Source organism: Gopherus flavomarginatus, chromosome 2 (assembly GCF_025201925.1).
Source record: "Gopherus flavomarginatus isolate rGopFla2 chromosome 2, rGopFla2.mat.asm, whole genome shotgun sequence".
NCBI lineage: Eukaryota > Metazoa > Chordata > Testudines > Testudinidae > Gopherus > Gopherus flavomarginatus.
In genome coordinates this window covers 70,930,481-70,954,162 of record NC_066618.1, presented here as the reverse complement: position 1 = coordinate 70,954,162, position 23,682 = coordinate 70,930,481, and the positions used below count along the sequence as shown (strand labels likewise).

The following is a 23,682-nucleotide window of genomic DNA, read 5'->3' as shown; positions in this document are numbered from 1 at the left end:
AAAATCTCCAATACAAAAACGAACACTCTATTTTCACCTTCATTCAGAGAAAAGAAGCAATCTTCCTCTTAGCTCAGTACAATAAGCAGAAGGCATTCAATGGTAAATTTTCTCTAAACCCAAAAGCAAAGGTCTACACAAAAAGAGGAGATAAATCAGAGTAGCCTGAAAGGACAGATGCTCATCTGAACTGTGTGCCAGTTATTCAAACTGTAACCTTCTGAAGCTAACAACCTATCTGGTAGCAGGAATAGGAAAGGAAAGAAATTCAAACAAAACTAAAATGGCTCACAGAATGTTAAGTAAAGCTAATAAATTCAGCTTTATCAACCTTGCATGTCCCTGAACAATTAAAAAAGTGTATTCTACACATGAAAGCTTTTTCAACTGAGCCCTGGTCTACACTAGAAAATTAAATAAGTTTAACTACGTTGGTCAGAGGTGTGAACAATCCACACCCATAGAGGCATAGTTAAATCAACCTAACTCCGCATGTAGCACTGCTAGGTTGACAGAAGAATTCTTTCGTCAACCTAGCTACTGCCCCTCAGGGAGGTGGATTACCTACACTGACGGGAGAACCTCTCGCTTTAGCGTAGGTGGAGTCTACCCGGAAGCGCTACCATGGCAAAGGTGAACAGCTGTAGCATTCTTAGCTTAGACAAGCCTTAAGAATTCTATCCATTATATTTTTACTTACAGTCTGTACTATCTGGGCCCAATTCTCTGCAGCTCATAAGCCCCTTTAAAGCATTCCAGCAGTATTAAATGGCTTTCTCAATGGCTTTTTCCCTCACTACCCTAGACCACCTCTGGGAATCTAAGCTTCCTAGATGGTGCAGAATTGATGCAATGGTGCTACTTTGATTCCCTACACAGCCCCTAAAAGATGAGTGGTGCTTGGCTGAGGATAGGAAAGTGACTAGAGTTAATTGCACTCTTCTCAGCTGCCAATGGGCTGCAAGCAGCCCAAGCAATAAGTTAGAGCAGCCCTGTGGACCAGAATACTGGGAAGTTCAAAGTTGGCTTAAGTCCACCTTCCTGTACTGAACGCAGGACTGAAGTCTCAGAGAATCAGGCCTCCTAAATCCTGGGGAATTTACACAGTCTGGATACATTGTTCTAATGCAGCAAGCTTTTATATATAAATATATATTTACAGTTACCCTCCTTCAGATTTCTTACCAAGAGAGATCACTCCATACCCACTCCCACACCCAATATGGAATCAACTTGAGATATTTACTGTTGACAGCCAGTTAAGAGATTTCACAAGGGTTTTGTAAACATCTATTGATAACTCACAACAATCAGAATTCCTATATCAATGAGGCATTGGGAAGCAACGAGTCTAGCCCCCTGGTTAATTTTTCATAAGCCCTTGTAAAACAGGCTCTTGCCAAAAATGTGTGCTAAAAACAGGAAGGAAGGAGGAAAAGTATGTTTAGATGACTAATAGATTGATTTTCTGTTTAGACTGAAAATTCATCTTGGCTTATTGTGATAGGTGTTTTTTCAATCACATTATCTGGAGTCATCCCAGAGAGTGACAATAGCTTAAAGGCTGCTCTTGGTTCAGTTTCTATCAAAAGGAGGCTGCTGACTGGGGTTCTGATAACTTTATTGCCTTACATTTTATTTGGGCTTCTCTTTTAACTCTGGAGGAAATAATGGCTTTATTTGCTTATGACTGAAAGACAATTTTTTAGGTCTCTTTTCTTTATAAAATCTGTTCAAAATATGAAATTAAAGTAAATTTTAAACAAAGAAGGACATGCAGGGCCAAATGTCATTTCCTGAACTGAGTAGTACATGTTTTACTGACAGTGAATATTGCTGAAAGACAGACCTGGGAGAACAAAATGGGGATCTAGTTTAACTAGATTGAAAAATAAGAACAGAATGAATTGTGAAGGGGAGGAGTGTTAGTATGGAATGCAAACACTAAAACAAAATGTAACAGGGCTAGAAAAGATTGGCATAGTATCAAGAATCTGGAGAGCTGTTAGAGAGATGATGCAGATACATTCTAAGAAAAGAGACTAAAAATAACTAGTGCTCTTCTGTGTTAATGAACAGAATGCAAGAGGCCAAATGAGTAGGAACAAGAGACTGCAAGCAGAAGGCTTAGAACAGCATTACAGCTGAACAAGCACAAGGCTCACGACCCACTGGCTCAGCTGCTGCTGCCTTATAGTTTCCTCCGTTCGGGTAGCTCTTTCATTCCTTGTTTTGTTTTTGTGAAGTTACAGCCACCTGCTGGCAGTATGCTCTCATTGCTACCCTGATAGCTTGGTAAACCTCTTCATATGAAGAAACCACATCACCAAAAACTCCCATGACCCTGAATATTTCCAGACTATGTACCAATCTATAGATTTGGTTAGTTTACTTGTCTTTTGCTGATTTCCAATGTGACTAGGCAGATAGCAGCAGCCCTATCTTAAGGCTGATCCACCTATCAAAATTAGAGCCCCCCCTGTACCACTGCTTTTGTGAAACTTCCCTGCTGGGCTGGTGGGGCTGGTGTGTGTATATAAAGTCCTTGACAAATTTGGAATCCACTGGAGCAATAAGAAAGCCAAAGTCAAATTAATCAGAATAGATTCCCTAGATGAGAGACAGTCATTGCAGCTGAACAAACCTTTAGGGAGTAAAGTTGCCCTTGAAAAATATTTGATGAAGCTGCTGCGCTAAAAAAGGAAAAAAGCAATGAATAAAATAGCCAGCCAAATGTAGAGGGCCCCACTGGCTCAGTTTGTTAAGCAGGCTAGAAAGAAGACTTTGGTAGGGAGACTTTTGTTTTAAATAGATTATAAACAACCAAAAAAAAAAAAAAAGACAGCTCTGGCGTCCTGTCCTACTGACATAACCTTAGTCCCAGATTTGGACCTTAGCGTCCAAGATATGGGGGTTAGCATGAAAACCTCCAAGCTTAGTTACCAGCTTGGACCTGGTACTTGCTGCCACCACCCAAAAAATTAGAGTGTTTTGGGGCACTCTGGTCCCCCTGAAAAACCTTCCCTGGGGACCCCAAGACCCAAATCCCTTGAGTCTCACAACAAAGGGAAATAATCCTTTTTCCCTTCCCCCCCTCCAGGTGCTCCTGGAGAGATACACAGACACAAGCTCTGTGAACCCAAACAGAGTGAATCTCCCTCTCTGTTCCCAATCCTGGAAACAAAAAGTACTTTCCTATTCCCCCAGAGGGAATGCAAAGTCAGGCTAGCAATCCAACACACAAATCTCCCCTTGATTTCTTCCTCCCACCAATTCCCTGGTGAGTACAGACTCAATTTCCCTGAAGTAAAGAAAAACTCCAACAGGTCTTAAAAGAAAGCTTTATATAAAAAGAAAGAAAAATAAGTACAAATGTTCTCTCTGTATTGAGATGATACAACACAGGGTCAATTGCTTAAAAGAATATTGAATAAACAGCCTTATTCCAAAAGAATACAAATCAAAGCACTCCAGCACTTATATTCATGCAAATACCAAAGAAAAGAAACCACAGAACTTACTATCTGATCTCTTTGTCCTTACACTTAGAAACAGAAGACTAGAAAGTAGAGCTACTTCTCCAAAGCTCAGAGAAAGCAGGCAGGCAGACAAAGACTGAGACACTCAATTCCCTCCACCCAAAGTTGAAAAAATCCGGTTTCCTGATTGGTCCTCTGGTCAGGTGCTTCAGGTGAACGAGACATTAACCCTTAGCTATCTGTTTATGACACGCCCCCCAAATTGCAGACAGTGGGGAAGCTCACTGGCGGCGATTTCCTTCTAGAACTTGAAAATAAACAGATTAATACAACACATACACCTTTACATATACTCCTAAGTATATAACTAACAGACTTTTACATTTTAAGAACACTTTTTAACTACTGAATTCTGGGAAACTCTCACGGGAGAGTGCATTAGCTACTTTGTTAGAAGCTCCTGTGATGTGTTGAATTTCAAAATCAAAATCTTGGAGAGCTAAACTCCAACGAAGAAGTTTCTTGTTGTTCCCCTTGGCAGTATGAAGCCACTTTAGTGCAGCATGGTCAGTTTGTAGTTGGAACCGCCGTCCCCAAACATATGGGCGTAGCTTTTCCAGGGCGTACACAATGGCATAGCATTCCTTTTCACTGACTGACCAGTGACTTTCCCTCTCAGACAGTTTCTTGCTGAGAAACACGACAGGATGGAAGTTGTGATCTGTTGCTTCCTGCATGAGCACTGCTCCTATACCACGCTCAGATGCATCTGTTGTTACTAGGAATGGCTTGTCAAAGTCCGGGGCCCTGAGCACAGGGTCAGACATGAGCGTTGCCTTAAGTTGGGTAAAGGCCTTTTGACACTCATCAGTCCACTTAACGGCATTTGGCTGGGTCTTTTTGGTCAGGTCGGTCAATGGGGCAGCGATTTGGCTGTAGTGTGGTACAAATCGCCTGTAGTATCCGGCCAAGCCTAAGAAGGATTGGACCTGCTTCTTTGACTTTGGGACAGGCCACTTTTGGATAGCATCCACCTTGGCCTGTAGGGGGTTTATGGTTCCTCGACCCACCTGGTGCCCCAGGTAAGTCACTCTGTTTTGGCCTATTTGACACTTTTTGGCCTTAACAGTTAGTCCGGCCTGCCTGATGCGCTCAAAGACCTTTTCCAGGTGTAGTAGGTGTTCGGGCCAGGAGTCTGAAAAAATGGCCACATCATCGAGGTAGGCAACTGCAAATTCTCCCAGTCCAGCTAGTAGACCATCTACCAGCCTCTGGAAGGTGGCGGGTGCATTTCGAAGGCCGAAAGGAAGGACATTGAATTCATACACCCCCGCATGGGTGACGAATGCTGACCTCTCCTTGGCAGGTTCATCTAGTGGTACTTGCCAGTACCCCTTGGTTAAGTCTATTGTAGAGATGAAATGGGCACGTCCCAACTTTTCCAATAGCTCATCGGTACGTGGCATTGGATAGTTGTCCGGACGAGTTACAGCATTTAGCTTACGGTAGTCCACGCAAAAGCGTATTTCCCCATCTGGTTTGGGTACCAGAACCACTGGAGATGCCCATGCACTGGTAGATGAGCGGATTATACCCATCTGTAGCATGTTCTGGATCTCCCGTTCTATAGCAGCTTGGGCATGAGGAGACACTCGGTAAGGTGGGGTTCTGATTGGGTGAGCATTACCTGTATCAATGGAGTGGTATGCCCGTTCAGTCCGTCCTGGGGTGGCTGAGAACAATGGGGCGAAGCTAGTGCACAGCTCCTTGATTTGTTGCCGCTGCAGACGTTCCAGGGTGGTTGAGAGGTTCACCTCTTCCACGCCACCGTCTTTTTCCCGTCGTAGTAGACACCGTCAGGCCACTCAGCATCATCTCCCTGGACTGTAAACTGACAAACCTGTAAGTCTCTGGAATAAAAAGGCTTGAGAGAATTAACATGGTACACTTTAGGCTTTAGGGAGGAATTGGGAAATGCTATGAGGTAGTTTACAGCTCCCAGGCGCTCTTGGACCGTGAAGGGCCCTTCCCATGATGCTTCCATCTTATGGGCCTGTTGCGCCTTCAAGACCATAACCTGGTCTCCTACCTTGAAGGAACGTTCTCTGGCATGTCTGTCATACCAGGCCTTTTGCTCTTCTTGAGCATCCTTTAGGTTCTCTCTAGCAAGGGCTAAAGAGTGTCGGAGGGTGCTTTGTAGGTTGCTTACAAAGTCCAGAATGTTAGTTCCTGGAGAAGGCGTAAACCCCTCCCATTGCTGCTTCACCAACTGTAATGGCCCCTTAACCTCGTGACCATACACAAGTTCAAACGGTGAAAACCCTAAACTGGGATGTGGTACAGCCCTGTAGGCAAACAGCAACTGCTGCAACACTAGGTCCCAATTATTGGAGAATTCGTTGATGAATTTTCGTATCATGGCCCCCAAAGTTCCATTGAACCTTTCCACCAGGCCATTGGTTTGATGGTGGTACGGGGTGGCAACCAAGTGATTCACCCCCTGAGTTTCCCACAGTTTTTCCATGGTCCCTGCCAGGAAATTAGACCCTGAATCTGTAAGGATGTCAGAGGGCCAACCTACCCTGGCAAAGATGTCTGTTAGGGCCAGGCACACAGTGTTAGCCCTGGTGTTGCCTAGAGCTACTGCTTCTGGCCATCGGGTAGCAAAGTCCACTAAAGTCAGTACGTACTGCTTTCCTCTGGGCGTCTTTTTTGGGAAAGGGCCCAGAATATCCACAGCTACTCGCTGAAATGGGACCTCAATTATGGGGAGTGGCTGGAGAGGGGCCTTGACCTGGTCTTGAGGCTTACCCACTCTTTGGCATACCTCACAAGACCGGACATACTTGGCAACGTCCTTGCCCATCCCCTCCCAGTGGAAGGACTTCCCCAACCGGTCTTTGGTTCTGTTCACCCCAGCATGGCCACTGGGATGATCATGGGCTAAGCTTAAGAGCTTCCCTCGGTACTTAGTTGGAACCACCAACTGTTTTTGCGGCTGCCATTCTTCCCGGTGTCCACCAGAAAGAATTTCCTTGTATAAAAGTCCTTGGTCTATAACAAACCGGGATTGATTAGAAGAGCTGAGAGGCGGTGGGGTGCTCCGTGCCGCCGCCCACGCTTTCTGAAGGCTGTCATCCGCTTCCTGCTCAGCCTGGAACTGTTCCCTTGAGGCTGGGGTCACCAGTTCTTCCTCAGACTGTGGACTTGGGCTTGGTCCCTCTGGAAGCGATGTAGGTGATGGGGTTGTTTCCGTTGCTGGTGAACCGCTCTCCGCTGGTGCACCTGAGGGTATTTCAGGCTCTGGCTGAGCCTTTTGGGTATGGCTGTCTGTTGCTTCTGCCAGTTTTGGCTCGCTGGCGCCCTCTGGCGTTGAGTTTGAAGATGTAGTTGCACTTGCTGGTGCTGGTTGCTGTTCCAGTTCCGGGCCTGGGACTGGAGATGCTGTGGCTGTTTCAGTGGTAGGCATGGAATCCGGGTCCTCTACCTCTGTCTGGGTCTCTGGTAACACAGACGGGGCCTCTGTGGACGGTTCAGGAACAGGAATGGGTCTGGAAGCTTGCCTGGTTTGGCTACGTGTAACCATTCCCACTCTCTTGGCCCGCCTCACCTGGTTGGCCAAGTCTTCCCCCAGTAGCATGGGGATAGGATAATTGTCATAGACTGCAAAAGTCCACATTCCTGACCAGCCTTTGTACTGGACAGGCAGTTGAGCTGTAGGCAAGTCTACAGCTTGTGACATGAAGGGGTAAATTGTAACTTTGGCCTTTGGGTTGATGAATTTGGGGTCAACGAAGGATTGGTGGATAGCTGACACTTGTGCCCCCGTGTCTCTCCACGCAGTAACCTTCTTTCCGCCCACTCTCAAATTTTCCCTTCGCTCCAAGGGTATTTGAGAGGCATCCGGGCCTGGGGATCTTTGGTGTGATGGTGGTGTAATGAATTGCACTCGCATGGTGTTCTTGGGACACTTGGCCTTGATATGTCCCAGTTCATTACACTTAAAGCATCTTCCATCTGATGGGTCACTGGGCCGAGGTGAGTTACTGGAGACTGGTGAGGTTGAAGGGTAGGGTATCTGTGGCTTTACTTGGGTGGTATGTGGGGTCTTTGGCTGTCCTCGGTTGTAGGGTTTATGGTCTGTGTGCCCCCTGGGGTAATCGTTCCCCTTGACAGTAGCTTTCTTGCTTTCTGCCAGTTCCATCCATTTGGCTCCAATCTCCCCCGCCTCAGCGATATTCTTGGGGTTTCCATCTTGTATGTACCGCGTGATGTCTTCAGGAACACCATCCAAGAACTGCTCCATTTGTATGAGGAGGTTCAGTTCTTCCAAGGTTTGAATGTTGTTTCCTGTTAGCCAGGCCTCATAGTTTTTTGCAATGTAGTAGGCGTGTTTGGGAAATGACACCTCTGGTTTCCACTTTTGGGTTCTGAAGCGCCGACGGGCATGATCTGGGGTTATCCCCATCCTGTATCTGGCTTTGGTTAGAAAAAGTTTATAGTCATTCATTTGGTGCTTAGGCATTTCAGCTGCCACCTCTGCTAAAGGTCCACTGAGCTGTGACCTCAATTCTACCATGTACTGGTCTTCGGGAATGCTGTACCCAAGACAGGCTCTTTCAAAATTTTCCAAGAAGGCCTCGGTGTCATCACCTGCCTTGTAGGTGGGAAATTTCCTGTGCTGTGGAGCAATAATTGGCGCCGGGTTGTTAGGGTTGGCTGGCACATGCAGCCCAGCTTTTGCCAACTCCAGTTCATGTTTTCTCTGTTTTTCCTTCTCTTCATTCTCTTTTTGTTGTTTTTCCATTTCTTTTTGGTGCTCTTCCATTTCTCGGCGGTGGGCCAACTCTTCTTCTGCTTGTTTCCTTCGGTAGGCCACCTCTTCTTCTTCTAGTTTTCTTTTGTGTGCTGCCTCCTTGGCTGCCTCTTTGGCTGCCTGTTCTCTTTGGTAGGCTGCCTGTTCTCTTTGGTAGGCTGCCTCTTTGATCTGTTCTTCTCTTTCTTTCATCTCCATCTCTTTTTGTTTTATTTCCAGTTGTCGCCTGTGTTCAGCTTCTTTGATTTGTTCTTCGGCGTCAATTTTTGCCTTAGAAGTCATGGTTCCTGTTTTCTTGTGTTGGGGTGCCCTCCGGTGTTTATCTTCTGAACTGCAGGTTCTGTTGCCTCCTGGAGTCTGCCTAGCAACAGTGCTTTTTTCCTTTTCTCTCTCTAGCTAATGTTCAATGAAGGGAAACCAGAAAAACCACTTTATTTGCATGCCTATAAGTGCTGGTACTTGCCCCCTAATGGGAGGGCTATTGCATGACAAAAGACCCTTAACATGCAAGCCACAAACTGCGAGAGAGAGCAGAAAAAAAAAATTCTCTCTGGTTCCCTTTTAAAACCAAACTGTTTCTCTCTCTGCTAAAAAGCCCTTAGCAGAGAAAAGAAAAATATAATATTCCTACTGGCTTCTGGATTCTGTCTAGATCCTCCCACCACTGCCACTCATGACATAACCTTAGTCCCAGATTTGGACCTTAGCGTCCAAGATATGGGGGTTAGCATGAAAACCTCCAAGCTTAGTTACCAGCTTGGACCTGGTACTTGCTGCCACCACCCAAAAAATTAGAGTGTTTTGGGGGCACTCTGGTCCCCCTGAAAAACCTTCCCTGGGGACCCCAAGACCCAAATCCCTTGAGTCTTACAACAAAGGGAAATAATCCTTTTTCCCTTCCCCCCCTCCAGGTGCTCCTGGAGAGATACACAGACACAAGCTCTGTGAACCCAAACAGAGTGAATCTCCCTCTCTGTTCCCAATCCTGGAAACAAAAAGTACTTTCCTATTCCCCCAGAGGGAATGCAAAGTCAGGCTAGCAATCCAACACACAAATCTCCCCTTGATTTCTTCCTCCCACCAATTCCCTGGTGAGTACAGACTCAATTTCCCTGAAGTAAAGAAAAACTCCAACAGGTCTTAAAAGAAAGCTTTATATAAAAAGAAAGAAAAATAAGTACAAATGTTCTCTCTGTATTGAGATGATACAACACAGGGTCAATTGCTTAAAAGAATATTGAATAAACAGCCTTATTCCAAAAGAATACAAATCAAAGCACTCCAGCACTTATATTCATGCAAATACCAAAGAAAAGAAACCATAGAACTTACTATCTGATCTCTTTGTCCTTACACTTAGAAACAGAAGACTAGAAAGTAGAGCTACTTCTCCAAAGCTCAGAGAAAGCAGGCAGGCAGACAAAGACTGAGACACTCAATTCCCTCCACCCAAAGTTGAAAAAATCCGGTTTCCTGATTGGTCCTCTGGTCAGGTGCTTCAGGTGAACGAGACATTAACCCTTAGCTATCTGTTTATGACACCTACTGAGCAGCAATAATAATGGAAAAGCTGTGTCTAGTAATAGCCTTTATAGTTATGGATGCTAACTTAGGTGTAGTCAAAGCACATGCTTCAGGATATACACTGATCACTGCAAAGGGCAGGAAGGATTTCTTCCCCAGACTTCCACGCAAAATATGTATGTTATAGGGCTTTTGCAGTTACAAGGTATAGGTGGCATCACTGGCAAGTGCTGGGGCTTGGCCCGTCCCTGGATCAAGCCCTTTATCAAAATACGGTCTTTGCCATAATAAAAGTTAGGAGCACACTGTCTAAAAAGAAAAAATCTAAAGAAATATCTGGCAGCTTTCGCACATCTTCTAACTCAATGGAAAATTAGAGCAAGACACACTAACTTCATACTCACCCCAAGAAACAGTCTGTATTTGAAAGAAAAAAATCACAAGTGTTTGCAAGGACTGTTAATTTTGTTGAGAAAATTTTAAATACTCTTTTGTGCGGCATTAACATAAAAAATGGCTAACACAAAATGGATGCAACTGACCTAAAAATTTCTGGGATGAGAATTTGGAGTTGTATGGAACATTTTTAAGATAGCTGAACATTATGGATTTAGTTATGATTTTGATGTGTGGATTTGTATGTGATTGCATGGAGTCTATGTTATCCAAACTTTCCGCCCAGTTTCAAATCTTCTGGCAAAGAGGTGGGGCATTGTGCTGTGTGTGTTATTTTAATAACTGTAGTAATCGGTTTCTCAAACAGGCAAAAAGTTATAAATAACACATCCTTTTTTGTCATGGCCATACTCCTCATAATGCAATTATACTGCCTCACACTGTTATACTGTCAGAACTCCAAATAAACAGAGCCAGGCTTATAGGATGCTTGGATAGGAATCCTCCAACAAAAATATACAATGCTGCAGGATGGGTTGCTAGCAATTAAGTAAGGCTACGTCTTCACTACCCGCCGTATCGGCGGGTAGCAATCGACTGCTCGGGGATCGATATATCGTGTCTCATCTAGACGTGATATATCGATCCCCGAACGCGCTTATATCGATTCCGGAACTCCACCAACCCCAACGGAGTTGCAGAGTCGACATGGGGAGCTGCGGACATCGATCCCGCACCATGAGGACGGTGAGTAATTCGATCTTAGATACTTCGACTTTCACGTAGCTGAAGTTGCGTATCTGAGATCGATTTTCCCCCATAGTGTAGACCAGCCCTAAGTGACACTCTTTCCTCTGAGCCAGTACAACTAATACCCCAGACAAATGTTAGGATATATTGTTCTGTTGGACGTGTCATCCTGGAGACAAGACATAAAACTGAAGTCCAGACTATTAGTAGTCATGAAAATTCCCATTCCTGTGAGTCAGATCAAATTACAATCTGAGTAATTACATTCTGCTTGACTTACCTTCCCCTGCAGTTTCATTTGGATATGTAGTCTTCTTTGCTGCCTGCTCTACATGCTGTGCAGGAGTCCTGCACATTGTTAAATAATGGCTGCACTCTTCCCCACAGACTGAGACCTTTCAGTGGGGATTTTAGCTGCATTTCACTGGCGGAGTTATTCCCACACATATTTTATAGAGCACTCTGAGATCCTAAGGGATGAAAGATGCTATATAAATGTAAATTGTTACTGTTGTTATGCATGAACTATAGCCAGGTTTTAAACTAGACTGACTATGAAAGATAGCATCCCTTCTGACCTTTACTGATGAGAACCACTAAGATTAGAAAATCTCTAAACTGTTTGGACATGAAGACAAACTCCAGCTCTCAGCCTCTGGTGGGTAATAGCTTTACTCAAGGTGAGAGAATTTCCTAAGACAACAAAGAACAGAGCTCGAGGCAGCATGGTCAAGAAGTTGGGATCGTGGCCCCCCCAAATCCAGAGACCTGCATTCTGCTCTGCCAATAGCTTCCTCTATGACCATGGTCAAATCATTTGACCTCTTTTTTCCCTCCCACCCATTGCTAGGCTTGTCTATCTACATTTTAAACTCTATCAGACGTTATGTGTGTATAGTGCTTGCTACAATGGCACCTTTATCTCAGGTGGGGGCACTAGACTCTACCACAAAAAAAACAATAAACAAGAATAATTACCAAGCAAGAATCAAATGTGCCATAACATCTGCTTTAATCTGTAGCCTGGGAAGATTCTTCTCTTCATTCAGTCAGCCTCAAAAATTCTGTACCTTTAGCAAGTGTTAGAGAGGACTACATCTAGATCTGACTATTATTAGCTGGAAGAGGAATATGGCTATCAAGAGACATGCAATCAAACTAACTTGCTAACTATTTCTTATCTCTCACTTTAATAAATCCTGACATTCTTACAGAAATCATTGCTTAAGGTGTGATTAGTGATGATGAAAATATACAAATGCATGTAATTATATTAGTTAGAAAGCACTGAATCTTAGTGAATAGTCAGATTATCCAACTGGCAAGACTCCCAAGAGTTCTGACACAAAGCTTCTGAATTATTTTTATGTGAAATTTTACTACCAAAGGTGTATTCCTATTTTTTCAGCAGACAAGAGCCTAAAGAAAATGCTTTTTCATTAGCGTTCTTATTTGAAAGGTGAAATAAAAGAATGACTAATTAGTCAGTTCACAGGTGGCATCCTGGCTGTTTGCCAGAATACATAGGGGTGTTATACAAGCTACAGTACTTCAGCACACCTATTGAACTAAATTCACTCCTGGGGTAATTCCATAGGAAAGTAATATGATGGCACTATGCATCACGCTGGTAGTCAATGGGGTTATACTATGGATGGAATTGACCCATTTTGCTATTAACCAAGATGGTCAGGGATGCAACCCCATGCTCTGGGTGTCCCTAAACCTCTAACTGCCAGAAGCTGGGACTGGACAACAGGGGATGGATCACTTGAATTTGCCCTGTTCTGTTCATTCCTTCTGAAGCATCTGGCATTGGCCACGGCCAGACACAGGATACTGGGTTAGACAGACCTTTAATCTGACCCAGTATGGCTATTCTTATAGCTGCCAGTAAGTTACCTGTTCCTGCTGTGCTGAGTCAATCTCTTCTGAAACACTCTTCTTCTCATGTGGTTATTCTAAAATATTATGAAATATGAATTTAATGCTTGCAAAGATGCAGAAACTAGCACCTCTGAACTGAACTGCATATGGCTTCCCCACCCACACAGCTCTGCTAATACTCCTCACTTTTGACACAAAATACCTCTGCTGTTCTATTCTTGTATAGAGATTATCAGTCAAGCACTGGATTTTTTTATATGTACAGATGTCCCTTAGGAAGAGACCAAATATATCATGACTTTATGACTCATGACCTAGGACAGGATTTCAGTCTATTCTAGAGACGGGAAAGACCAGTGCATTGATACTTAGCTCTCTCAATGTGATTCTGAACAGCAGCTTACTCATGATGGATTCATCGTTACAGAAATCACCCTATGTCATTTACTATACACAGCCACAATGGCAGCTTCAGGCATAGGCTGAGTACACAGTTACCTGAGAGGTCACGTTCCAACTGATGTCAAAATGTCTCTGAAGTTGAACACAACCTGTCCGGTTCTACAGTATCATGCCAGTGTCAGCCAGTATTTTGAGCTTTATCCTCCTACAAGCCTCACAAGTGTTGTACAAATATAGTCCAGGAAACTAGGCTCAATCTTTCCTCCCTCCGCTCTGTGCACATGCCTCATTTTTGTATAGTATAGCAGGTCTGGACAGAGAGGCAGCATATTTAGCAGGCACACCATCTCAGAAGTGTAGGACTACTGTGGGGGCAGGATGAGAAGGCAAAGGAAGAGAAACAGGAGAGAAGGTGCAAGCATGGGAGAAAAGATGTACTGATGCATGAGAGAAAGGGGTGGGCCCTGTGTGGGTAAAGCAAGAGATAAAATAATGGAAAGATACAGAGAGGGAGGGTGAAAGAAAACTGGAAAAGAACAACTGAATGGAGAAAAGGAATGAAAGTAGGACAGAGCAGAAGAAAAGGCAAAATAAAATCATTAGTATTTTACCATATTTTATTACAATCAATTAAAAGTGTCCAAATTTTGTTAAGGATAAATATAGTTGACTTTTTTATATTTGACTTGGATGGAAGTAGGGGTTGAAGAACAAATCCTATGTACGGCATTAATATGTCTAAGGCTGGCACTGCATAATTCTATGCAAAGGTCAGGTGTCTAGTCTGATTCTTTATATCTGCCAGCAGTCTTTGATATTGCAGATAAGCTATTACTCCTCACTCCTTGCCGGGGTAGATTGAGTCACAGTTAAGCAGTTCTGTTGTTTTCTCTCAAACAGGCCCCAGAAGGCGATATTTAGTTATTGCTCATCTGCCCCAAAGACTCTTATATGCCATAGGGTTTTTTCTTGTCATTCTTCCTATTTAACATGTCTGAGAAGCCAAAGTGGAAGCTAGTGAGACAACTTGGGCTACTATGCCATCAATGTGCAAATGACATTCCACCTTGTGTTTCTTTTGCATTGGACTGTAATGATGCAGTAGTTTTCCTTTCTCAGTTCTAAGATAAAACAGGGGCTTAAGATAAAAGTGAATTGTCTGAAGCTCAAGGCAAGTAACATGCAAGTGATGCTGGTAGGTTGGGGAAAACATTCATAAGTTTTGTCAGAGACACTTACCTTCTCTATTGAGGGGCTAAGCTCATCTTTTACTAACTACATTTGCAGTTTGGAGGTCTTTCCAGATTCCCATAGAGCAGCCATAGGAGCCTTTTTTTCTATTTGCTCTTTGCTAAAAGGTCATATCCTTTCCTCTAGGGTGAAGATATCACCAGTTACCCTTGCCAGAACAGATTATTGCCATGATTCTATATGTGACTATCCTTTAAGACTATTCAGAAATTTCAACTAGCAAAGAATTGAGTTGCCTGCTTACATGGTGGGGCTTCTCATGAGAAATATATTACACCCAGATAGACCACACTCACTAATAGTTTGTTTCTGTATCCAGCAATAGATTGTGCCCTATAAATCCATGTATATGTTGGGCCTTGGCTTTTCTTAGAGTCCACCTTTCTCCTGGCGCACTGTGCTAACAATTGAGATAATCTGAAATGCTCTAATAATCCCCACATTTGAACTCAAGGAGGCTGAAGACAGAAGGTTCTCAATGGAAAGCCTTTGGCTTGCGCATTCATTTCTGTCATGGGCCAACAAAGTGCAGGCTTTCTAGGTTTCAGAATATACTGCAAGTCTCATCTTTTTAATGAGGCCCTTGTTTGAGAATGGTGGTTTAGGGAAGGGGAGGGCTGTTTTATTTGTGAAAGGAGATAGTAGGGGTGGGATTAGTTGAACTTTCGACAATATTGGTATTTAATGACTGAATATGCCTTAGAGGCTGCACTGGCACGTTTTGAACGAATTGGGGGAAAAACCATCATATTTAATTTTCCTCATCCCATCAAACGTACTCATTCAAGATCAAATAAGATTTATCTCCTCTTAGTCTGCCCTGACAGGTTGAGATTTTCAAAGCAGTGTAAGGGGTTTAGACACACCTTCTATTCCTTTTAATGGATACTGTGTGTCTAAATTCTTGACACAGCCCTGAATAATCTAAATCAGAGCTGTTATTTGATTTTGGGATCAAAATCATTGGCCTTTATGTCTAACTTTGTAATTGTTTGAATGTGGTAATTCAGAATGGTGGCTAGTACCATCACATAATAGTATTATCCTGTATTACCCTGTAAGTGATTTCAAAGCAGACCTGATGCAATCTGATATCCGCTTCAAAAATTAACATGATTTGGTAAGAAATCAACTCCACTTCTGGGTAAAACACTGAAAAGCTCTGAAAGTGAAATAACTGCCTATTTGACATCCAAAAATCTCTCAAGAAAGTTTCCCCTGAATTAAATAACCTGTGCTTTCTGAATGGAAATGAGCAATATCGAGAGAAAGTTGAAGGAAATACAGCATTCGTACTAAATCAATTTGCTGCCTGAATCAGCTATACAGGAACTCAAGAATTTCCCTTAAGAGATTTCATAATGCCACAGTTAAGGGACCTGGATACATCCCAGCTAACCTGTTAACAACCGTTTGGGAAAGTGCTGAACTTACTCTCTCAATTGTCTTGTCAAATATTGTCTGTTGGATTGCGTGCACTTCATCAGCAGTATATACCACTGATCAGGGGATTACACTCAAGCAGAGTGAACTCTGCAAAATATCTTGCCAGAAGCTTATTTCTGTTCACCTGCTGAGGAATTTTAAGAGTATCATAAGACAGGATGGGCCATCACATTTAGATGTGCATACGACACTGGTGAGTTTAAGGTCACTACCTCCAGAACCTAAGAACTGGTACATAGGATATACCTCACTAGATCACACATCCCACACTATGGGTATGTCTACACTACGGGATTATTCCGATTTTACATAAACCGGTTTTGTAAAACAGATTGTATAAAGTTGAGTGCACGCAGCCACACTAAGCACATTGATTCGGCGGTGTGCGTCCATGTACCAAGGCTAGTGTCGATTTCCAGAGCGTTGCACTGTGGGTAGCTATTCCGTAGCTATCCCATAGTTCCCGCAATCTCCCTCACCCCTTGGAATTCTGGGTTGAGATCCCAGTGCCTGATGGGGCAAAAAACATTGTCGCGGGTGGTTCTGGGTACAGCCTCACCCCTCCCTCTCTGAAAGCAGCAGACAACCGTTTCGCGCCTTTTTTCGTGGGTGAACTGTGCAAACATCATAGCACAGCAAGCATGGACCCTGCTCAGATCAAGACCGCAATCATGGACGTTGTAAACACCTCGCACATTCTCATGCAGTCTATGCTGAACCAGGACCTGCAAAGCCAGGCGAGGAGGAGGCGGCTACGGCATAGCGGCAATGAGAGTGATGAGGACATGGACACAGAATTCTCTCAAATCGCAGGCCCCTGCGCTTTGGAGATCCTGCTGGTAATGGGGCAGGTTCTAGCCACTGAACACTGATTTTGGGCCCGGGAAACAAGCACAGACTGGTGGGACCGCATAGTTTTGCAGGTGTGGGATGATTTGCAGTGGCTGCGAAATTTTCGCATGCATAAGGGCACTTTCATGGAACTTTGTGACTTGCTTTCTCCTGCCCTGAAACGCCATAATACCAAGATGAGAGCAGCCCTCACAGTTGAGAAGTGAGTGGCAATAGCCCTCTGGAAACTTGCAACGCCAGACAGCTACCGCTCAGTCGGGAATCAATTTGGAGTGGGAAAATCTACTGTGGAGGCTGCTGTGATGCAAGTAGCCAAAAAATCATTAAGCTGCTGCTACAAAAGGTTGTGACTCTGGGAAACGTGCAGGTCATAGAGGATGGCTTTGCTGCAATGGGATTCCCTAACTGTGCGGGGGCGATAGATGGAACCCATATCCCTATCTTGGCACCGGAGCACCAGGGCACCCAGTACGTAAACCACAAGGGGTACTTTTCAATGGCTCTGCAAGCACTGGTGGATCACAAGAGACATTTCACCAACATCCACATGGGATGGCCAGGAAGGGTTCCTGACGCTAGTGTCTTCAGGAACACTACTTTGTTTAAACAGCTGCAGCAAGGGAATTACTTCCCAGACCAGAAAATAACAGTTGGGAACGTTGAAATGCCTGTAGTTATCCTGAGTAACCCAGCCTATCCCTTGATGCCATGGCTCATGAAGCCATACACAGGCAGCCTGGACAATAGTCAGGAGCTGTTCAACTACAGGCTAAACAAGTGCAGAATGGTGGTAGAATGTGCATTTGGCTGTTTAAAGGCGCGCTGGTGCACATTACTGACTCGATCAGACCTTAGCCAAACCAATGTTCCCATTGTTATTGCTGCTTGCTGTGTGTTCCACAATCTCTGTGACAGTAAGGGGAAGACCTTTATGGCAGGGTGGAAGGCTGAGGCAAATCACCTGGCTGCTGATTATGCGCAGCCAGACACCAGGGCGATTAGAAGAGCACACTACGAAGCGGTGCGCATCAGAGAAGCTTTGAAAACGAGTTTCATCACGGGCCAGGGTACAGTGTGACTGTTGTGTTTGTTTCCCCTTGATGAACCACCCCACCTTGATTGACTCATTCCCTGTAAGCAACCCACCCTCCCTCTTCGATTACAGCATGCTTAAGGAAATAAAGTCACTATCATTTAAAAATCATGTATTCTTTATTAAAAAGTCATTATAAAAAGAGGGAGAGAACTGACAAGGTATCCCGGGTGTGGTTTGGGAACAGGATAGGAGAGCAGGAAAAGGCCACTAAAAATATTTCGAAGTAATGACAGCCTTTTGGTTGGACTGTCCACTGGGGTGGAGTGGGCGGGTGCACGAAGCCTTCCCCCACACATTCTTACATGTCTGGGTGAGGAAGATATGGAACATGGTGAGTGGTGAGGGTGGTTACACAGGGGCTGCAGCGGCATTTTGTGACTCCGCTGCTCTTCCTGAAGCTCCACCAGACGTCAGAGGATGTCAGTTTGATCACGCAGCAGGCCCAGCACTGCATCCCGCCACCACTGATCTTCCTGCCTACACCGCTGATCTTCCTGCCGCCACTTCTCATCTCGAGTGTCTCTCCTTTCCTCATGTTCGTCCCTCCTATCCTCACGTTCACTGGCATCTTTCCTGTAATTTGATACCACATCCTTCCACTCATTCAGATGAGCTCTTTCATTGCAGGTTACTTCCATGATTTCCTAGAACATTTCGTCTCACGTCTTTTTTTTCCTCCACCTTATCTGAGATAGCTTTCGGGATGGAGTAGGGAGGCTTGAAAAATGTGCAGCTGCATGAGGGAGGTAAAAAAGGGAGAGAAGTATTTAAAAAGATACATTTTACAGAACAATGGTTATACTCTTTCACAGTGAACAACACTATTCACCTTACATAGCACATGTGATTTCACTACAAGGTCGCATTTTGCATCTTAATATTGAGTGCCTGCGGCTCTAGTGTTGGAGATCTCACAGACGCAGGTCCAGCCAGCAGAATTCAGCTTGCATGCGGCCATGGTAAGCCATTGTCTTTTGGCTTCTGCAGCTTTCATATATACAGTGCCCTCCTTTCCCAAATACCAAGCAAAGCCCGTTCAGTGCTGCTTCCTTCCTGTTAACATGCAGCAGCAGAGACCACCCCCCCCATCCAATTCCCTGGGACGATTGCTTTACCCCTCCCCCCACCACGTGGCTGGTATCATGGAAGATCACTGCTAATCACCCCCCTTCGCCTACCACCGTGTGACTGGTAGCAGGGAAGATCCCTGCTAGCAAAATGTGAAAAAGCTCAGCGCCATTACCCTCCTCCCCTCCCCCCGCTTGGCTACCTAAAAGGAAGGATTTCTTTTAAGCAACAGGCAAACAGCCCAGTAGGAATGGCCGTCTCTGTCCCCTTAATTAAATTCCTGAATTTCAACCAGGTTACTATGAACGATATTGCTCTCCTGAGGATAACACAGCAAGATAAAGTACGGATGTTGCTTGAATGCCAGCAATCACTGGGACCATACGCAGCTAGGCTTTGTCATGCAATGATACCAGATTACTTGCTACACGCATGGCGTGGTCAAGTGCCCTACCATGGTGGACGGAATAAGGCTGCCTTGCCCAGAAACCTTCTGCAAAGGCTTTTGGAGTACCTCCAGGAGAGCTTCATGGAGATGTCCCTGGAGGATTTCCGCTCCATCCCCAGACATGTTAACAAACTTTTCCAATAACTGTACTGGTTGTGAATGCATCCCAAGTCCTCAGGGCAAATCAATCATTAAAAAACATTTGCTTTTAAACCATGTTTTATATTTACAAAGGTACACTCATCAGAGGTCGCTTCCATGTCTTCATTGTCTGGGCTAGTGGCTTGGGAGGGCTGGGAGGGTAATTCCGTCTAGGTGAGAAAAAGCTCCTGGCTGTTGGGGAGAACGGAGTGCTGTGTGCTCTCTGCAAGCTCGTCCTCCTCTTCCTCCCCCTCATCTTCCCCGTCCACAGAATCCTCAGGCTTGGCTGAGATAACCAACCCCACCTCGGAATCCACGGACAGGGGTGGGGTAGTGGTGGCGGACCCCCCTAGAATTGCATGCAGCTCAGCGTAGAAGCGGCATGTTTTTGGCCCTGCCCCAGACCTTCCGTTTGCTTCTTTAGTTTTCTGGTAGGCTTGTCTGAGCTCCTTAACTTTCACTCTGCACTGCACTGAGTTCCTGGTGTGGCCTTTCTTCATCGTAGCCTTGGAAATTTTTTCAAATGTTTTTTCATTTTGTCTTTTGGAACGGAGGTCTGTTAGCACAGAATCCTCTCCCCATATAGCGATCAGATCCAGTACCTCCTGTGCGGTCCATGCTGGAGCTCTTTTTCAATTCTCAGGAGACTGCATTGTTACCCGTGCTGATGAGCTCTGCGTGGTCACCTGTGCCGGTGAGCTCTCCACGCTGGCCAAACAGGAAATGAAATTCAAAAGTTCGCGGGGTTTTTCCTGTCTACCTGGCCAGTGCCTCCAAGTTCAGATTGCTGTCCAGAGTGGTCACAGTGGTGCACTGTGGGATACTGCCTGGAGGCAATACCATCGATTTGCGGCCACACTAACCCTAACCCGATATGGTTATACCGATTTCAGCGCTACTCCTCTCATCGGGGAGGAGTACAGAAACCGGTTTAAAGAGCCCTTTATATCGATGTAAAGGGCCTCATTGTGTGGAAAGGTGCAACGTTAAATCGGTTTAATGCTGCTAAAGTCGGTATAAACGTGTAGTGTAAACCAGGCCTATGTTAAGTTGACTCGCTCTTTTAAAAGGTTTTTATGTACCTGGAACTGTAGGAATAAGTAAAACAGAATATCCAGCACAGAGAACCCAGGAAGTTTTTGGAAAGTGTAGGGGACAAGGGGCCGGTTTTGTTCAATATCTTCATTAATGATCTGGAGGATGGTGTGGACTGCACCCTCAGCAAGTTTGCAGATGACACGAAACTGGGAGGAGTGGTAGATACGCTGGAGGGTAGGGATAGCATGCAGAGGGACCTAAACAAATTAGAGGATTGGGCCACAAGAAATCTGATGAGGTTTAATAAAGACAAGTGCAGAGTCCTGCACTTAGGACAGAAGAATCCCATGACCTGCTACAGACTAGGGACCGAATGGCTAGGAAGCAGTTCTGCAGAAAAGGACCTAGGGGTTACAGTGGATGAGAAGCTGGATATGAGTCAATAGTGTGCCCTTGTTGCCAAGAAGGCTAACAATATTTTGGGCTGTATAAGTAGGGGCATTGCCAGCAGATCAAGGGATGTGATCATTCCCCTCTAATCGACATTGATGAGGTGTCATCTGGAGTACTGTGTCCAGTTTTGGGCCCCACACTACAAGGAGGAAGTGGAAAAATTGGAAAGAGTCCAGCAGAGGGCAACAAAAATGATTAGGGGGCTGAAGCATGTGGTTTATGAGGACAGGCTGAGGGAACTGGGATTATTTAGTCTGCAAAAGAGAAGAATGAGGGGGGGATTTGATAGCTGCTTTCAACTACCTGAAAGGGGGTTCCAAAGAAGATGGATCTAGACTGTTCTCAGTGGTACCATATGATAGAACAAGGAGTAATGGTCTCAAGTTGCAGTGGGGAAGGTTCAGGTTGGATATGAGCAAAAACTTTTTCACTAGGAGGGTGGTGAAGCACTGGAATGGGTTACCTGGGGAGGTGGTGGAATCTCGCTTCCTTAGAGGTTTTTAAGGTCAGGCTTGACAAAGCCTTGGGTAGGATGATTTAGTTGGGGATTTGAGCAGGGGGTTGGATTAGATTACCTCCTGAGCTCCCTTCCAACCCTGGTATTCTATGATTCTATGAAAATTAATCCCAACAACAGTATTGATATGGTCCAGAAAAAAATGATCTGTGAAATGTCTGAAAACTAGAAAAGTAACGTTTTTCTACAGATTCTCTTTCCTTTTCTCTCTTCTTTCCCCTCTCCCCCCCCTCCGCATAAGAACACAAAAACAGCTATTCTGGGACAGACCAATAGTCCATCTAGCCCACTACCCTGTCTTTTAACAATGGCCAATGCCAGGTGCTTCAGAGGGAATGAACAGAACAGGCAATCATCGAGTAATCCATCCCCTATCATCCACTCCCAGCTTCTGGCAGTTAAGTGCTAGGGACAACTAGAGCATGGGGTTGCATCTCTGACCATGTTGGCTAATAGTCATTGATGGGCCTAAACTCTATGAACTTATCTAATTCTTTTTTTACCCCAGCTATAGTTTTGGTCTTGACCACATCCCTTGGCAACCAGTTCCACAGGCTGACTGTACATTGTGTGAAGAAATATTTCTTTTTTTTTTGTTTTAAACCTGCTGCCTATTCATTTCACTCTTTTCCAGACATCTGAACATGGATCTTGCCTTATCTCACCTAACCATCATGCATTCATTATGGGGAAACACTATTTGTCCTATCCCTAATCCTGTACCCTTTTTCTTTAGTACATGATTAGCACCCCCACACATCTTTCATTTATTTATACCCCAATGTGTCTAATGTTGTATCCTTATCCACAACAGTGCCTTTTGGATTTCCTGGAAGCCTTTCTTCACAATCTTAATCTTTCTAATCAGGAAAGAATTAACAATTTAGAGCTAACATGAAGTATTCTGCATCCCTTTCCCCTTGCCTATGATGACGATGCCTGTATTGTTTGCTTTCATTACATCCACATTTCATATCAATAAATCAACTGCCCTGGTCAATTAAGATATTTTCTTTTCAAGTGTAGTAGCATAAGGGAACAGTTAGTGGCTGGGATTTTTGCTTGAGTGGTCTGGTCTCCCTTAAAAATGTCACCTAAGATGTCACACAGTTCACAAATTTGCATTTCATCCTTGCGCAGGGGCCATGCTAATCTTCTCTCCCAGAACAAGACAGAATAACAAAGAACAGAAGTGTAATCATTAATAGAAAATGGTGGGGGAAGATATGGGCCCCTTGCAAGGATAAGAAAAGAGTGAATAAATGCTCTTGATTCACTTTGGGAGTCTCTTTTCTTTCTTCACATACCCTTTACACACGCACCTTCACCAGCCTCTGCAGAAACATGTAACCAGGAGAACTGGTGTCTCAGCACCACAAAGTCCTGATTATTCCAAAGTAGATAGGAACTGAAGTTCTCTACCTCAGTTGTGGCAAAGAACCATTCTACATTTCTGAGACCTCAATGTACAGTATAAAGGAAGGTTAACATTTAACATCTTCCTATGAAGGTTTTATATAGGTATTTGAATGGGTGAATCCGAGGATATATGGAGATACAGTAACTCCTCCCTTAAAGTCATCCCGGTTAACGCTGTTTCATTGTTATGTTGCTGATCAGTTAGGGAACATGTTTGTTTAAGGTTGCACAATGCTCCCTTATAACGTTGTTTGGCAGCCGCCTGCTTTGTCCCCTGCTTGCAGAAAGAGCAGCCTGTTGCAGCTAGCTGGTGGGGGCTTGGAACCAGGGTGGACTGGCAGCCCCCTATCAGCTCCCCACTTCCCTAAGTTCCCTGTGCTGTAGCCGCCCAGCAGGCTATTCATCGGCAGTTCAGCTGTCCCTCCCCCGACTGCCATGTGCTGCTCCTGTCCTCTGCCTTGGAGCTGCTCCCAGACACTCCTGCTTGCTGTGCAAGGGGGTAGGGGTGCTAATGTCAGGGTGTCCCCCTCCCCTCTGCTCCTGCACCCTGCTTACCTCTTCTCCATATAAAGCAGGGAGGGGACATGGATGGAGAGAGACATGGAGAGCTTAGGGCAATAGCTGCTGTCTCAACTTCCTGATCCACTTAAAAAAACAATGCACTTAAGAGTGGGTCTGTTTATTTAAAGGGGCAGTGTG

At 44.7% G+C, this 23,682-nt stretch overlaps 1 protein-coding gene and 1 pseudogene across 1 annotated transcript in view; both read right to left on the bottom strand.

Moving 5' to 3' along the window:
- Window positions 1-8,816, bottom strand: part of LOC127044059 (uncharacterized) — a 238,809-nt gene extending 229,993 nt beyond the window's left edge. Inside the window, exon 1 of the mRNA XM_050938488.1 lies at window positions 8,800-8,816. The gene's annotated coding sequence lies outside the window, so the exon portion shown is untranslated. The remainder of the gene's footprint in view (window positions 1-8,799) is intronic.
- Window positions 8,817-22,659: 13,843 nt separating this feature from the next.
- LOC127046057 (uncharacterized) lies at window positions 22,660-22,725 on the bottom strand (annotated as a pseudogene).
- Between the last annotated feature and the right edge of the window lie 957 nt (window positions 22,726-23,682).